General features: G+C 45.8%; 2 protein-coding genes across 9 annotated transcripts in view; one reads left to right on the top strand and one right to left on the bottom strand.

The window, feature by feature from the left end:
• Lins1 (lines homolog 1) overlaps window positions 1-13,727 on the bottom strand; it is a 29,062-nt gene extending 15,335 nt beyond the window's left edge. For 2 of the 6 annotated variants that reach the window (XM_075952654.1, XM_075952660.1), the window contains exon 1: window positions 13,494-13,640. The gene's annotated coding sequence lies outside the window, so the exon portion shown is untranslated. Of the gene's footprint in view, window positions 1-882; window positions 926-5,200; window positions 5,282-13,493 lie in introns of those variants that run through there. The other 4 variants (XM_075952656.1, XM_075952659.1, XM_075952658.1 and 1 more) reach the window with 4 other exon arrangements.
• Window positions 13,728-13,847: 120 nt separating this feature from the next.
• Asb7 (ankyrin repeat and SOCS box containing 7) overlaps window positions 13,848-17,403 on the top strand; it is a 46,465-nt gene continuing 42,909 nt past the window's right edge. Inside the window, exons 1-2 of one of the 3 annotated variants that reach the window (XM_075952450.1) lie at window positions 13,848-14,464; window positions 14,660-14,802. The gene's annotated coding sequence lies outside the window, so the exon portion shown is untranslated. Of the gene's footprint in view, window positions 14,465-14,659; window positions 14,803-16,285; window positions 16,369-17,403 lie in introns of those variants that run through there. The other 2 variants (XM_075952452.1, XM_075952451.1) reach the window with 2 other exon arrangements.

Below are 17,403 nucleotides of genomic sequence, written 5' to 3'. Positions count from 1 at the left end.
CGCTCCCTGGAGGACAGCAGCGCACCAATCCCTCTTTCCCGGCCAGCATGGGTGTCACCATAGCCATTTCACCTCTTAAGTGAGTCACTGAAAGCGTGCATTAAATGGATTAAAAACTTTGGCTTTGGTACGCATCTCCCAACCGCATTTAGGTCAATAATTACAGAAAAGCGACATCCAAGGTGAGGTAGTGTCTCCAAAAATAGCTGAGCCCTATATAAGCTAGCGCTGTCATTTTTAAGTGTCCTTTCTACTCAGCTACACAACAGGAAACAAACAAAAACATAAAAGAACAACAAAAATAACTATAAAGAACGCCAGCTCTCAGAATAGCTGCAGTAACACCCAGAGACATCAAATGCTGGCAAAGATGTGCAGAAATGAGATCTCGGTCAAACAGCTACTCTGCAAATTAATCTGGCAGTTTCTTAAAAAGCTGAACATCTAGTCACCAGATGACCCAGCAACTGGGAAACTGGCACTCATGCCAGAAAAATAAACCATTCACACAAAACCTTGTACAAGATGTCCTTCACGGGGTGCGTGGTTAAACAAAGTGCTGCCAACACACCATGAAATACTTTTCATCATCAACAACAAAAACCCTATTGCTACACGAGATGACTTAGATGACTCTCAAAGGGACTGTGCTGAGGGGAAAAAGGCAATCCTAGAGGCTGCACATTATTTCTGTTCCTGAAGAGCAAATGGCAACTTAATACAGAAGGAAGTCTGCCTGCCGCTGGCCGAGGCCCCATCTCCTTGGTAGGCGGGGCTATGATGGACCACAGGAGTGCAGTGCTAAAGTATGGACGGGGGAAAGAAGAAACTCTATGTGACAAAATCACCCAGAACTACGCACACATTTAAATAAATGCATACAGATAAAGAGAGGAGTCTGGGGGAGGCTGATGTGTTGTGTCAATCAAGATCGGGGGCTGTGTTGAGCAAGATGCTGGAGGAATTCAGGAAAACGGTTACACTGTCTCACTGCATTTTCTTCAAACTGCTTGGGATTCTACAATGACCACAAAGCATAAGGAGTATATTTAGCCAGGTAATGTAGGACCCAGCCCTGACAAGCTCAAAAGAGGCCCGAGTCTCAGTAATTTACCCTGAGGCAATACCTGGTTCCGATAAAGATCATAAACTGAGACCACCCAGGTACCACTCAGGAACAGACCATCCAAAGGAAATTTCTAATACTCCAACCACTGTAGATAGGATCAGCTGCCAACACACACCAATTGCTTTTCACCAAGACACCCCTAGACAAATGTCAGTCAATCAGGGGTCCTGAACCTTAGAAATCCCTCACACCACCTTTATTACTATAAAAACCCAACTCTTAACTGAGCTCAGCACTCTCTGATTATTCCAATACATTAGACACATGTTGAGTCAGAGTTTGCAAACTTGTGTAAAAATAAATTGCTTTTACATACAGGACTCGGTCTCCTATTTGGTTTTGGGGGTGGGGTGGAGCTCCATGATCTAGGCATAACAGTGCAAGCAAACAAAATAAACCCCTTCCAAAATTTTTAGGATATAGATAAAACTTTGAAGTCTTTGTTAGAAAATGTGATTTCTCATCACTTAACTTCAGAATGATCAAAACTGCCCCTATTTCTAGTTCCATGGCCAGTATTACTAAAAGTAAAACATTGACTCTCCTTTTACAAATTTACTAGTATGCCAAGCAATTCAGGATTACACCTCAGCTTAAGTCAACAATGGCCCAATTTTAACCACAGCCCAAGTAGCTACATAGTTCAGATCCTGTCTATGACACTCAACACAGACGCTGAAGCACTCAGAGCAAAGGCTGCCCTCCAGGATTCTGGTTCTGTCCCCATTGAGACATTATAAACTGTGGGGGGACAAGCAGGCTGAGTGCCACATAGGAATGACTTATCAAAATTAAGCAGGCCCAGCCCAGAGTGAACATCAACCAATCGGAACCGCCCTCATTTGCATACCACACTCTACCATCTTGGGGCAGACTGTTCTGTCCTTGTCCAGTCCACTGCTCCCTTGAAGGATTTGTAAGGTTATCGTTTCTACTCTGATATGGATTGGTGAATTCTTTTTACCACAAAGGAATCTGACCCATATCATATTTGTCTGCATGGATTCTGGGGTACATCAAATGCCTGCTTCCGTTCTTCATGATTCTAGGTAAGCTACATACGTGCTTGGAGACAACTGACAGCCTCTACCTGGGGCAGCTTCTCAGTAGGACCAGGTTTCCATGCTCCAAGGCATGTTCATCTTTGTCCTCTGGGAGTTTCTCTGTCTCAGGACGCTTGAACAATTCCACTAAAAATGAGGAGAGCTAAAAGATTCCTGGCTAGGTAGGACCAGGCCCTTGTGGAACAAAGGCTTCCCTTCTCTCCAGTCCTCCAGTGGCAAGATACCAGAGTTGTCTTACACTTTTCAACAGAAGGGCCCACCTGCCGTGGTATCTGACAGACCCCAACTAAGGACAACTCTGGTGGGATCTGAAGGCTTGGGGTCATCAGCCTAGTCTGTAAGGAAGAAAGGACTGTTTTCTGCTCCTCCTCCCTCGTGTGCCCAGTGCTCAGTGCAGCAGACCACAGCAGCTCTCCCTGAGTGAATCCACATACACTGTGAGCAATACTTCTCAGGCCCTATGGCTTCTCTTTCCTTCCTTTCTGGCTGTCTTTCCTGAGAATGACTCCATTCATCCGATGATTCCCCATGACATCAGACTGTAGAACCTGGACTGTGAACCCATGTCTCTGACCTTTTAACTGCTGGCAGTGCCAAGACATTCTTTTACTACATTAAATGCCCTCTTTGACATCTGTACCTCAAGTCTCTTGTAGACATCTTCTCAGGAAGTCCTAAAATAAGGCGAGCTATCCCTTGTTGTTAGTGTGGGGAACTGATCTCCCCAGTGTAATGGTTTAATTAAATGCTGCAGGTTCCCAAGTGGTGGCAGTGGGCAGCGGAACATGAGACCATGCGGCAGGTCCCCAAGCGAGTGGGTCCTGAGACCACAGCAAGCCACGAAGGCAGCCAGGTCCCTGGCAGGAAGCCGCATGGTGGGTGAGAGATTGAGATGAATAGGCACACCATGTAAAGTGAAGTTAGATATTTATTTAATGGGTTATGGAAGGGAAGGGGAGAAGGGGAAAAGTGGAAAAAGAGGGAGAGTGGGAGAGGAAGAAAGAAACAAAGAGGGGGGAAGGGGAGAGGTGGGGAGAATGGAGAGACAGAAGTTGCCTCTGAGAGAGAGAGAATGGGGGGAAGGGACTCAGGCTGGAAGCTGAAGATCAGCTTGCCTCAGAGGACAGGGGAGGGTGTGGGTGTGGCTTGTCTCCTAAAGAGACAGGGCAGACCATTACATCTAGTCATGAGACAGTCACCTTCTTCAAACCAGACTCACCATTGGGGATGGTGTGTACAATTGTCTCATGGCTTGGCCCTGAAGACAGAGGCATGGCTCCTAATCAGTATCCTCAACTGCAATCTAATCTCCAGTTTGCTCTGTTCTCTTAAAAACATTTGAAAATGATTTCATATTCACCAGAGCCATGCTATCATGTCCCCTTCTCCCAGCTCCAAATCTGCAAGGAACCTACTGTGGGTGTTGGCCAGGTTCTTCGGGTCTTTAGGAGGGCAGGAGTTGTCCCACCTCATCCTACCAACCACTATCCACACCCACCTTCTCAATAGAGCTCCCCCACATCCTGAGGCCTTGCCACCCTCTCCCTCACCTGTTTGCAGAAAACCTTCAGGGAACAAATACCTCCCGCTGGACAGAATAGGCCTAATATCCCTTCAGTGAGGGGCCAACAGAGAACTGGAAACCATCAGAGTCCATGTTCTCTTTCCCATACCTGTCTCTACCCACATAGAAACTGAACAGCTCTTTTAATCAATACCCCTTCATTCATTAAAGAACTTCATAACATATATAAACTGTCTCCTTGACTTAGTTAGGGTTTCTATTGCTATGAAAAGATACCATGACCACAGCAACTTTTAAAAAGAAAGCATTTAATTAGGACAGCTCACTTATAGTTTCAGAGGTTCAGTTCAGTATCATCATGGTGGGGAGCATGGCAGCGTGCAGGCGGACATGGTGCTGGCTACACCTTGATCAGAAGGCAACAGAAAGTGGTTGTGATACTGAGCAAAGCTTAAACAAAAGAGACTTCAAAGCCCACCCCCAGTGACACACTTCCTCCAACAAGGCCACACCTTCTTCAACAAGGCTATACTTCCCAATAGTGCCACTCCTTATGAGTTTATGGGTGTTATGGTAAAAAGTAAAATGGCGCCATTCCCCGAGTGGCCCATGGGCCACAAGTGGCAGGGAGCCACATGGCAGTTGAGAGCCACTCGGCAGGTAAGAGACAGAAACCTATTAGTCATGCCACGCCAAGAAAGTGGGTATTTATTTAGTGTGTTATGGAAGGGAAAGGGGGTGAGAGGAAAAGGGGGGAGAGCAGAGAGAGAGGCAAAGAGAGAAGTGGGGAGAGGAGAGGAGTCACAGTAGCAACTACAGAGACAGAGAAGGAAAGGAAAAGAACTCAGGCTGGAAGCAGAAGAAAGATCTGCTTGCCCCAGTGGAGGGGAGGTGGGGAAGTAGGCGGGGCTTGTTTCTTAAAGGGATAAGGACAGACCATTACTATGGAGGCCAAATACATTCAAACGATCACACTCCTATACATGAGTAATTTGGTTGCAAGCCAAGAAATGGGTCAGTGATACTCATGCCTATAACCCCTGTGCACTGGTTAGATTTTTCTGTCAACTCGACACAAGCTAGAGTCATGTAGAAAAAGGGAATTTCAATTAGTATCATGCCTCTATAAAGAAGGCCTGTACCAAGTCTACAGGGTATTAGCTTGATTAATGATTGCTGTGGGAGGGCCCAGTCTGGTGTGGGTGATGTCATCCTGGGAAAGTGAGCCGGAGGTAAAAAAGAAAGCAGTTTAGCTGCCCATGGAAGATAAGCCAGGAAATGCATTCCTCTGAGGTCTCTGCTTCAATTCCTACCTCCAGGATCCTGTCCTGACAGACTACCAGATACAAGTCTAAAATAAACTTTCCTCCCCAACCTGCTTATGGTCCTGGTGTTTATCACAGCCATAGGAACCAGACTAAGATGCCATGGAAGCCCCTCCTGGGAAAGACACAGTTTCCAACAGACCCTGGGTTAACTTACCCAGATAAGGCTCTAGATGGGGGAGTCATAATCACCTGTGCCCATGGTTGGCAGAAGAGATGAAAAGGACCACAAGGAAACCTACGAATTAAATCAAATTGAGAGAAGTGAAAGAGGCCCAGTGAGGAACCAGCTTTGCTTCATTCCGGAGTGGCCATGAGTACACACACACTAACCTGGATGGAGGAAGTCCCACAGGCTTTGCCAGCCTAAAGGCCCATTTCATCAGCCAAACTTCCTTAAATATCAGACAAAACTTTAGAATCTAGACAGACCCAAATTCCCTTGACCCACTTTACAAGATATATATAGCTCTTTAAGATATTCACCAATGGGGGGAGGCCTCAAGGACCAAGAAGAAAAGGCAGTGTGACAATCAGCAGGCCCAGCACATAGGAGTAGTCATAGACCACGCCTATGCCAGAGCAGCCCTAGGTACCTTCCCCATATGGTCCCATCCTGTATGCTAAAGCCCAAGTTGATTAAAACTTTCCTAATTTACAAGAACCTTCACTGGGTTGTTACAACTGCTGCCAAGTAGGACACGTCATTCACTGTCAAAATCCATGTGCCCACCACCTTGCTCATAACTGGAACTGTAGGACACTGAGAAAGGGGTTGCCCCTGCCTGGCTCAGGAGGGGGCCCATCTCAACAACAGAAGGCCACAGGGCTCTATGGCCAGAAGGACTGACAGTGACTTTTGATTCTGTTTCTTTGTTATAAGGCCACTGTGGAAAGGAGCCCTCTTCAGCTTGACCGCTAAGAGCCCAGAGGCTGTACAGACTCCCAAGATTTCCCATCTCTATGGAAGAGCCTTGAACAACAGTTTTGTTCTTAGGAGCTGGAACCAGGGGGATGGCAGCATCTACTACAAACTTGATCCTTCCTGGCCAACTCTGTCATTGCAACTGTCCAAGGGCTATCTGTTTCTAACGCACCACAGACTTAGACTGGCATCAGAAAAGTTTTGAGCCAGAATACAGCTCAGTGGTGGGGCATGCGTCTAGTATGTGTGAGCTCCTGGGTTCTAGTCCAGAACTACCACCACTGCCTCTCAATTTAGTACTAGAAGAATCTCAAATATGATATAGGCAATATTCTCAAATTCGAGCATCAGAATTCCCCAGAAGACTAGCTAGAACATGGGCAACATGCTCACCCTCGACCCCAGATTCTGATTTTGTGGGTCTGGGAAGGTTCAAGAATTGGATCAAAGATGACACTAAAATTTTATGCTCAAGCTTTAATTTATTGATGAAAAAGCTGAGTTCCCTGGTTTCATATCAAACTGTGCTAAGCATTTTCTAAAAATGGAACATCTTATTAAAATTAAAAGTGATGGTTTTCTACTCTTAGTTACTCATGATTAAGCTTCAAAAATCAATCTTCCATGGGAAAGATTCACAGTTCTTTCTCACCCCACATCTTAACTGTCCCTCATTTCAGCATCCTGTTTGCTGAGCCAGTGTGATTTCTCCACTCACCCCCACCCCTCTTTCTACCAGGTATAGCTGGATTGTGGCTACAAGGATGTCACTGGGTGACATCTGGTCCACTGTGGTCCTATTCATAATTGCCAGATCCCTACACAGTTCCATCCAGAATGGTACCCATCATTCAGAGCACAAGCTACTATTTTTCTCTACTACCAACTGCTTTAGAGACTATACATGGCTTAAGGGGCAGTATCCTACATAGACAACATAAATTATTAGGAAAAATTTCCAAGCCCCAGATTCTAGAGAGTAACCAAATTATAGTTGCTACATTTGGGGTTGGAAATTCCTCCAATAAATCACTGTTTAAGAATTGAGTATTTAACCACTGAAAACAAAAAATAAACAAACAAAAACATGTTGTTTTATAAAAGATCCACTAGTTAATATTCTTTTATGATGAACCAAACACTACACACACATAGGTGTGCACACACAAAGATTCATGTGTGTGTGCCACATGTTCAGGAGCCCGCAGAGGCCAGAAGAGAACATCAGATCTTATGAAGCTGGCATTACAGGTGGTTGTAAAGCATCTAAAGTGGGTGAGAAACTGAACTAAGGCCCTTTGCCAAGCACTGTATGCACTTGAGAAGTCGGATTTCTGAGGTACACTGGCCAGTCAGCCAAACTGGTGAGCTCCAAGCCATTAAGGATTTTGACTCAAATGAGGCTGATGGTGTTTCTGACACCCAAGGTTGTTCTGTGGCATCCATCCAAACAAGCACATGTATAAACCCACAAACACACACACACACACACACACACACACACACACACACACACACACCAACAAACTGGCTTCTGCAGGCCAGGGAGTAGTCAAACGAATCTGGTTAATTCCTGTGACTGCTTCTTCAAGGACCGAAAAAGCCCATCATTAAGATAAAGGTGAGGTTTTTCCTGAGGTTTCTCAGGACAAGGAAGAACAGCCCAGGTTTCCTTCAGCAGGAACTGTGAACTTCAGTGGACTCGTGGCTTATCTGGTGAAAGAAGACCCTGGGGTTGTCTCTCTTCTCTAGCCAATAGTTCGCAGGAAGAACAATGTCTGACTTGGCTGCAGCATCCAAGTGCTGCCCTCAGTGAAGTCATAAAGTGGCTTTCAGTAGTAACAGACAGGCGGGGTCAGAACAATCAAGAAACAAGGTTTTAAGGCAACAAGGAAATGAACCAGAGAAACAGGAAAACCAGTTTATTACTAAGGGTGTAGAGGCCTGGCTACCACACCTGCATCAAGAGATGCTACCTATGAAGGAAGGAGCGTCGTTCCTCACACGTCCCTGGACGGCAAGGTTCTTAAGAGCAGGTGTCTTCTGACAACTGTGGATGACAGAAGGAACAAAACTGCTTCCTCCTGTGAAAAGCCATATGATAGTCTAGGCTGGGGCGTGGGCTCAGAGGTATACACACTCGGTGCTTTGCAGAGGACCTGAGTTCCGTCCCCAGAACTCACAGTGGCTCAGTGGCTCACTCACCGCCCTCTCTGTAGCTGCAGTTCCAGGGGATCTGACACCCTCTTCTGGCCTCATGTGGTGCACAGACACGCAGGCAAACAACCATTCCCATAAAACAGAAAGAAATACATCTTAAAAGGAAAAGTGCAACACTGAAACCCCTAACTGCCTACTTCACAGCAAAGTGAAAAAACACCCCAGGAGTGGCTTCCACAGCAGGGGGGTCAAAGTGCACCCAGGAAGGATGTCTGCCTTGCTGCATTCAGGACCCATTCAGTTACTTTGGTAGCATTATTTAAGAACTGGGCATAACATGATCCCGTATAAGGATATTACACTTAAAAAAAGGTAGGGCTTACTACTAGGAGCTAGAAAGACCAATCATTAAGTTTTATTTTGAAATAAATACATGCAGTTATTGTATAATGTCGAAAAAAACCTTGGAAGTTTTAAAACATAGTAAATAATCAACATTAAGTCAGCCTCTGATCTCCATATGCAATCATATACACACAAAATAAATGTAAAGTTTTTAAATTAAAAACAATCATGCTATATTAAGATAAAATCATGAAATTAAATCAGGGTTTCTTGTTGAAATACACTTACTATGTTTATATTTTGAGAATATTTGTAGTCTGATTTTAGGGGTAAGAATCTTTGTATTGTGTTTATATGCAATCACTGCCGTATCTTCAAATAAACAGAATGGCACACAGGTATTTGTATAGCTGCTTAACTGGGAATAGGCATGGAGCTGGCTAATTTAAATTCACTTCTTGTATAGAGTACTAATATTTTCCATTTTGTAACAGTTAACCCTCTGTCATCTTCTAACTATTTCTAAAACAAACAATAGGGTAAGGCTGCCTAGCAGGTGTGAGTCCCTGGGTTGGATCCCCAACACTGCAATAAAAGCAACCAAAGAGAAAGCAAGTTCCACCTGTTCCAAAGCTGTGTGAGCTGAACTGCCTTCAACTCACAGAATTATAATTTAAGAATTAGAAAATCTGATAGCCGAGGTCAATAACGAACTCTGGGTTCTCCACTAGCATAACCTGCAAAATTCTGGCTATCTGATGTTCTTCCTGTTATCTCTGTATCGTTTGTAAAAATTGTTGCAACTCAGCTGTGAGATTTTAACAGGAAGATGGCTGAACAAGCCAAGCAGAGAGAGCACAGTGACCCTCACAGGCTGCTGCCAGACCTCCCTGTCTCCGAAGCAGCAGCGGCATCTGGCCTGAGCTCTGCCACTGTGCTCTGTACGGAAGTGTCTTTTCCCTACCTCACACACCGAATCCACTTCTCTCCTCCTCTCCTGCCTGATGCTATCCTTAGCAAATGTTCTAAAAACTAACTTGGAAAGTACATCCGAACTATAAAAACTTTAACAAATATAGAGATCTAATAGATTTTTACCCATGATTCACAAATTAGGTAATATTTCATTTACTGATTGTTCTCTTCTTCTCTTTCTTCCTTTTTTTCCACCTGTAATGCTCAGGATTAAGCCCAATGCCTTGCACATGCTAGGTAAGTACTCTACCCCGAGTCAAACTCAAAACATCATATAAACATATAGAACAGGCATTCTAAGGACCTGTGCTCCACAGGAAGAAAAACAAAAGCAAAGTACAAAAGATGCTCACTTCTGAGCCACTTTCTTTCTTCCAAGCTAGCTCAAGTACAGTGGATTCCAGTGAGTCCCTGTTGTACACCTTGAACTTTTTATTTTTATCATTATTAAAAAAAACTGGCTTATTTCAAAGTTCAATTTAGTTACCTGTACTTAGTACCAAAGACTCGTATGGTTTGGTCTAGCGGGCTGGTTAGGCCTGGTGCAAAAGCAAAGGCCTCCAGCAGGTTTCTTTCACAAGACCATAAAACAGTAGCAAGCCATTGTGAGCACATCTTAAAAGCTCTGGGCTAGATTATTTCTTGTAATTCTCAAATCCCGTAACCCGGAGAGCACAGGAGACTTCACGCAGGGCCTTGGGGGGGGGGGGATTACTCCCATTACAATCACTTTCAGACAAAGCCTAGGCTAATTTGTAAGTTTGTTCGTGTTTTAAATGCACTGAAAGGTAAAGGAGTTTGGCTAAAGCCAAAGTGTTCCGGTCTCCAAACTGTCTGAGACACTCCTTTGTTTTTACAGTACATCACTGCAGGGCAAAAAGATGGCATGCCACCAAACAGTCTTCGATAGAACTGGTTTCTATTTATATGTCAGGCATCCATTTTAAGCAGAAATGTCAGTGTTTGAAATTACAGCAAGCTGACTGATTGACAGGGAGCACCAAGGATAAAATTGAGGATTAACAGGCTTTGGAAAATATGTGGAATCCTTCAAAATAGTTTGTGTCCCTGCTGCTGCTGCTGCTGTTTGTTGCTGGGACTCTGAAGCTGCGTGCGGAGTGGCACACAGTCCGAGGAGTAAGCTGCGGCACAGCTGCGGGCTCTACAGACATTTGGTCTAAATTAATAGCCAGAAAGAGATTGAAAATGTCCCGTCTGACAACCTGGTTCTCACGGAAACAAAATGACACATTTTCTAATCTAATTAAGCAGTTATTAAAGATGTCCCCTTCTGGGCTGGCAAGACGGCTCGGCGGACAAAAGAGCTTGCTGCCAAGCCTGATAACCTGAGTGTGATCCTTGGAACCCACACAGGGCACAGGGAGAACATCCTCCACACATAACACTGTGGTACATGTACATCCCACACAAACACACACAATAAAATAAGTGTAAAAAATAACTAAAGATGCTCTGAGAACTTGTATTCTCTGAGAAGCTTTATATTGAAGGAGGGAAAGAAACCTGTGGGGCTCACTAAGGGCAACAGTAACTTAATCGTTAGCGCATACTGGTCATATGCCCTGATGCCTGGGACGCAACCTTAAAAACAAAGGCCTCTACTACTCGTCCCTATTATTTTCATGCAAACTTAAAATTTTATCAATAGGTCTCCTGGCCAAGGGGACAGATTCTCTAAAGGGAATGTAGGCCTGCGTTCACATAGGTAACAACTGTCCATTTTTCCATTAAAAAAAATTAAAAAAAAAAAGGCTGCCTTTTCTAAAAGCACACTGGCTTTTGGTAAGGCAGTCTGTGACGGAGCTCCTTCTCCATCACCCTCTCAGGATCCTCTTCCTCTCCTGGTCTCCTGTCAGGACCCCTCAGAGCACAGCCCTCCCCACCCCCTCTCTCAGAATAATTCCATGAACTTCTATGTCTTCATTTTTACTTCTGCAAGTGAGAGGTTAGCGCCTTTCTGGGCTGTGCACAGAAACTCCTTGACGTACCATGGGGCTGCATTCCAGCAAACACACCAGAAGCAGAAAACCCACTTATAACCTAACTTACTGACCATGTCTAGCATACTCAGATGCTAGACATCTCATCTAATACAAAGCACTTTATAATGGAGTCCTTTAAGTGGTGTGCCACGGGAGAAACCATAGCTGTCTGTGTATAGGATGCTTAGGGAAGCCTACGACAGATATGAGGGGATGTGGAAACACAATAACCAACAGATACAGGAAACTCTAGAGCATTGGCAGTTTTCCCTGGTGACAGTGCAGCTGCCTGGGAGCCATGGCTAGCCACCACTGCCCAGCATCTTATCGGACTGGCTATCTTTACTCCAAGAAAAAATTTACAAAACGTGAAGTTAGGCTTCCATTGACTGCTAACAGTGAGCCTGTGTTTAAGTGCTCACACGCCTCCTGCAGAACTCCACTTGGAGATGCCACAGGTACTCTGACCACAGACGCGACTCATTCCATGCCCTTCACGCTCACTTTTCTCTCTACTCCTCCTCAGCTGGGTGTATGGAGTCCGCAGCAGCTACGTACGGAGGCTGGAAGCCTTGCGTTTTGGAAGCCTTCCTTACTCCACTTCCCCTGTCCACACTGCCACTGCTTCAGTCAACCACTTCTACCCTACACAGCCCATGGATTCGTTCCTAAAGATGTTTTATCTTGGCTCATCCGGCATCCATCCACACACTGAAGAATCGATTTTGCTTAGGATAATGTCCCAAACTCCAAAAACGCATGGCCTAGCAGGGCCCTTAAGACCTACCTATTTGGGTCTCTTTACTTCTGTGCCCACAAACTAATTTGTAAGGTTTTCCTGAGGTCCCCAAAGACTCTACAATTGGAAAATACCCAGGCTTTCACTAACCCCCTTTCTGATAAAAGCATGTTCTGCAGTCTCTCATCTACTCTCATCCCTAGAAACATTGTATATACTCAAGTCAAGGCTCCTTGTCAAAACCACAGTATTTACTTCACTGTATTGTCCTCTGATGTTTTCAGTTTTGGTCTGTCCCCCCACTCCCCATCCCTGTCTATGACCTTTGCTGGGAATGAATGAATCTAGTTCATAGGTAACTCCTATGGAAGACATAGGGGTTTTGAATAAATGAGTAACAGCCCAGAAGAAAAGAACCAAAAGCAAATTGAACACTTTGACTCCCACCTGCTGCAAAATATCTCAATAAATGCAACAACGCCTGCAGTAATCCAGTTCCCCATAACAGCTTTCTCTATGGAGTTATCGTTCACTCTATAATCCTTCAGGCATGACCAACAAAGTCCTGCAAAATGTGCAGCCTGTCCACACTCCCTAATCCCATTTCCGTCTTTCTCCCCTTTACTCTGCTTCGGCCACAGGCTTTCCTTCCATACTTCTAAACACCAAAGCTTATTCTAGTTCCAAAGGCTTTGTGCTTCTGGTTAGCTCTGCCTGCAAAGGACTTCCCTCAGGTTTTTATTGGACTAGTTTTTTTTCCCCGTTCAAGTTGCACAAATGTCATTCTTTGGGAGTCATCTTCTGCCAATCTGAAAGAGCCCATCACAACCTAGTCAAACTGAATTCCATTACTTTGTGTGCTTTTTTTTCCCTAGTCATTTTGCGGTTTCATCTTTTCTTGTTAAGATAAAAGCAAAAGATGGTTTACAAAGTCTCTCCAACAACTAGAGCAGTACCAAGCAACCAGCAAACACTTGCTAAACGAATAAAGCACTTAAACACATATCAATATGCCCACTCTGAATCTCTCCCCACCCCCACCCCCGCTCGTTTCATTCACAGGAAATCGCGAGGACCGCTATCCTCGCAGGAAAGCCCTCGAACCCTCATCGCGAACCCAAAGAGCGTGCTCCCTTGCAGGCTGGGCAAGGCGTCCACAGCCTGGAAGCTAACCGGGTCTCAGAGACCGACAGATGCACCAAGGACCCGCCACTCGCTTCCGAGAAGCGCGGCGGAGCGGCGGCGAGTCAGGGCCCTCCTCGCTTGTCCTCGGCTCTGTCGCCACGCCAGTCGCTCAACTTACCGCTTACACACCGCTGTCGAGCCCAGCTCAGCCCAGGCTCCGGGTGACCTGGCTGCCAGCCGGCCGGGCCGCGCTGCCATCACCCCGCCACTGGCGTCCGCCGCTGCCCGCTCCGGGCCACCGTACTCCACAGAAGGCCTCGCCAGCCCCTCCCTCAGCGTGCGTGCCAGCCCCATTCGTAGTACAGTGTTTCTTAGCAACCGCTTCGAGTCTCCAGGCCGGGGGTGGAGCCTCGGAAACCACCGCGGGGAAGCGGAGGGACGAAGCGAGAACGACCAATAGGAGACGAGTTCCAGTCCCTACCGGCCCGCCTCCTCTGACTGTCGCGAATCCGCAGGCGGCTTTACGGCAGCCAGGGGGTGGGGGCCTCTGGGTGAAGAGAAGGAAGCAACCAACCAACCAAGTCGCCCCCACCCCGTACCCTCACCTCCACCCACCGCGGATCTGGTTTACGGCTTGGAGCGCAGGCTCCAGTGCGGTCGCTGATTGGTTGCCGAAGGCTTGGTCCCATCCCAGTGACCCCAAAGTGCTGGAAGGAGGGGGCGGGGGTGGCCCAGTGCAAAGTGCATCCCGAAAGCCCCCTGTCGGGACACCCCGCTGCTGACACTTCGGACCTGGTACGATTTGGGGTCTCCCTGTCCCCAGACCTCTTGAGTCCCTCGGTAGCTGGAAGCCTCCGGCCCGGCGCGCGGCAGACCCCTGGTCTGAGCCCCTGGACTGGGACTGCCCCCCCACCCCAACCCAAGCCGGCACTTCCTCCCTGCACCCCTTCCCGGAGGCTGCCCCTGAGGCCAAGACCGCCACCTCCAACCGGATCGGCTATCTGGATGCTCTCCGGGTTGGGGCCGTGAAGCACCGAGGAGGATCAGGAACACGGTGTCCGGCCCTGCCTGGGGTGTTTCTTCAATGGAGAAGTTGGTGAATGTGGAGGAGGCTGAAAGGAGAGAGAGGAGCTGCAGCTGAAGGGACAGGTAAAGTCAGTTTCTTCCTCCCCACTGCCCCCCTCGAGGGGAAGGGGCTGACTGGGTGTGGGAGGAAGGAGAAGAGAAGCCCTGCTTTCGCCTGCCTGCCCTTGCCACTCTCCAGCCTTTCTTAGCTCCCCCATCCTCAGAGCCCTCTCCTCGTCCCTGGACTCACTGCACCTCTCATTGGTTTCTGTTTTCCAGGTTTGAGCTGGCTGGAGGACACTCGTGAGCAGAAGGGGACCTACCCACCCACCCAGGGACCTACCCACCCACCCAGGGACCTACCTACCCACCCACCGGAGAAGCAGCGGCGGGACTGCTTTGGACCGGCATCCTCTCTAAAGGTAAAGACCAGGCCGCCCCTCCCCCATTGTTTATTCCTGGCCCCTACCTCATTAAGCAGTGCTTTATTTTCAGGGTGGTTGCCTGGGAAGGCAAGCTTTCCTAGACCCTAGGTTCCTAGCCAAAAGAGAAACACAGCCCATGTCCGATCCTTAACATCTCAATAACTTCTCCAACCCAGAAACATCCTCTGGTTCCCGTTCAGACCGTTTCCGTGTTTTGCATTATCTTTTGGTGCACTGTGTCATTTACTCTGCTCTGAGGCTTTGAGACCTGTCGGTAGCTCCCCGCCTTCCTTACTCTCATAGGAATTCCTCGATTCCATGTTAATTGCTTGTTAATTCTGAATGATGCTGCTTTTAACTAAACCACAGTTTACTGTCGTCGTCCTCCCCCCCCGCCCCCCCCCTCCCCGCCCCCGTATGGTTTTCTCTCTGCCTCCATCAGGAAAGTTTCAGAGTTACCTAACTGATAATGGCTTGGCAGCAGAAGGTGAACTGGAGGGCTGAAACTTAAGGGTTTTGAAGAAAATAATTAAATAATTTGCTTTAGTTTTCCTGGGAAAACCGAATGTGTGTAGCTAACTTCATAGGAGCTGTATAAAAGCAATTAGCCCCTGAAACAAAGTATCTGGCTTACCCTTTGGGTTTTTGTGCATGACAAAATGGATGGACAGCAGAGTTGTTATAAAGTGATAGAAATATTAGTTACATCTTTGGGGTTCTAGGTGAATTTAGAAAAATTTGCTTTGTACCTCCTTGACAATAGTGGCACAGTCAGGAAGTTGAAAACAAAGTAGCGTCTTGGTATGTTTAGCTATGTGGGGCTTAGTTTTGGCAGTGGTCATTCTTGTTTTCTCATTTTAAAACCCTTACAGAGAACTTGCTAGATTGAAATGTAAGCACCTAGTTCATGTGGTCACATTTCTGCTGCCTATTTTGTTGCTGCCTCCAAAAATGCCCTCAAGGTAAGTTTAGACCCTTAAGGTAAAAAGAGGATATCTGCAAACTAACCATATAGAGAGAAGTTATACAAAGGACAGCAGAGAGACTGCCTAATGAGGAACTCTATAGCATTGGCTATCACAAATAAAAAGTGACCCATTTATCTTAATAACTCAAATGATTTTGGAATTTTCAGTGCAAAGAAGTAATTAAAATGGTCGACTTTTTACTTTGTTCCTTTAGATTTCATGTGCCTTGTGCACGCACACACACACATACACATACACACGCACACACCTTTTGAGTCTACTGATCCTTAAGACTTAAAGATAATTTTAAAAGATTCTGAGGGATTGTATATTTTTTAAAACTTGAAATTAGATTCGAAAGAAAGAGTATTTTTGATGGAATTTAAAAGTAGTATATATTAGCTCCATGCAATAGAGCCCTCTCTCTAATTGCTATACTTACTTATTTTGCTTGTTTTTTTGTTTTGTTTTGTTTTGTTTTGTTTTGTTTTGAGACAGGGTTTCTCTGTGTAGCCCTGGCTGTCCTGGAATTCATTTTGTAGGCCGGACTGGCTCCGAACTCGGAGATCTGCTTACCTTTGCCCTGAGTGCTGAGGTGAGAATGCTGGGATTAAAGATGTGTACCACCACTACTGTTCTTTCCAGGCTGAGGCCGTAGGATGGAGAATTTGAAGTGAGGCTGTTTGCAGAGTGAGACACAGTTTTTAAAGAACCAAGTGAAAGAAAGCAAAAGGAGGGGGGAGCCCCTAATATTCGTCAGTGACTGTACTATGGAGAAAATTTAGGGTAGTGTTCTTACACACACACACACACACACACACACACGGAATTAAGGAAAGGTCTGTCAAGGTAAAGGGTAGTTGATACTACTTAAAAACAGAGCTCAGGGCTGAAGAGGTTCTGCAGTTAAATGGGGATCTCAGCAGTGTGCTGCCTTCTGAGTACCTTATACCTTTTTTAAAAATGGTAATAAAATATTTGGAGTATGTTTCAAAGGTAAAAAGCAGTATATATTTTGTGGTCTAGCCTCTTTAGTGGGAGTGTGTGTGGGGGGTATTTTCCTCTTGAGAGTTAGCCTTGGGATGTATTTGCTAGGGTTCCTAAGTGAGGCCTATGTTTACCTGAGATTATAAATGAGGAGCACTTGTCACAGTTGTAAAGATGGATATTCCTCTGTGCTGGTTTCCAGCCAGGCCATTATTGCTACTTAAATCACAGTGCGTGAATCTGCTCAGCTAGCAATGGTTTTCCTAAGAAAACACACACACACACACACACACACGGAGTGGAGGTTGTAATAATTAGTATGGTTGAGAATGTTTGGTTTAGGTTATGTCAACACATTTAAAATTTATTTAATTTGGACATTTACTTAACAACGTGGCCATCTTGATATTTATATTTCTGTATCTGACAGTCAACTTGGTGTTAATTTTATTGTGAGTGACATGGGGAGGGCACTAATCTGATCATTTGGTAACAAAATACAGATTTATATCACAAAAGGAGAGTTATTGATGCTACTTAAGTATGTGCTACATCTTTAGTATGTTACGACCACTTCTATCTTTTATACCTAAAATGATGTCATTCATTCACAATTAATTCTATTAGATTATATGCACACATT

The sequence above is a fragment of the Microtus pennsylvanicus genome, chromosome 18 (genome assembly GCF_037038515.1).
Source record: "Microtus pennsylvanicus isolate mMicPen1 chromosome 18, mMicPen1.hap1, whole genome shotgun sequence".
In the NCBI taxonomy this organism is placed as follows: Eukaryota; Metazoa; Chordata; class Mammalia; order Rodentia; family Cricetidae; genus Microtus; species Microtus pennsylvanicus.
Note: the sequence above shows the minus strand (reverse complement) of the source record. Positions and strands in the feature narration are given on the sequence as shown.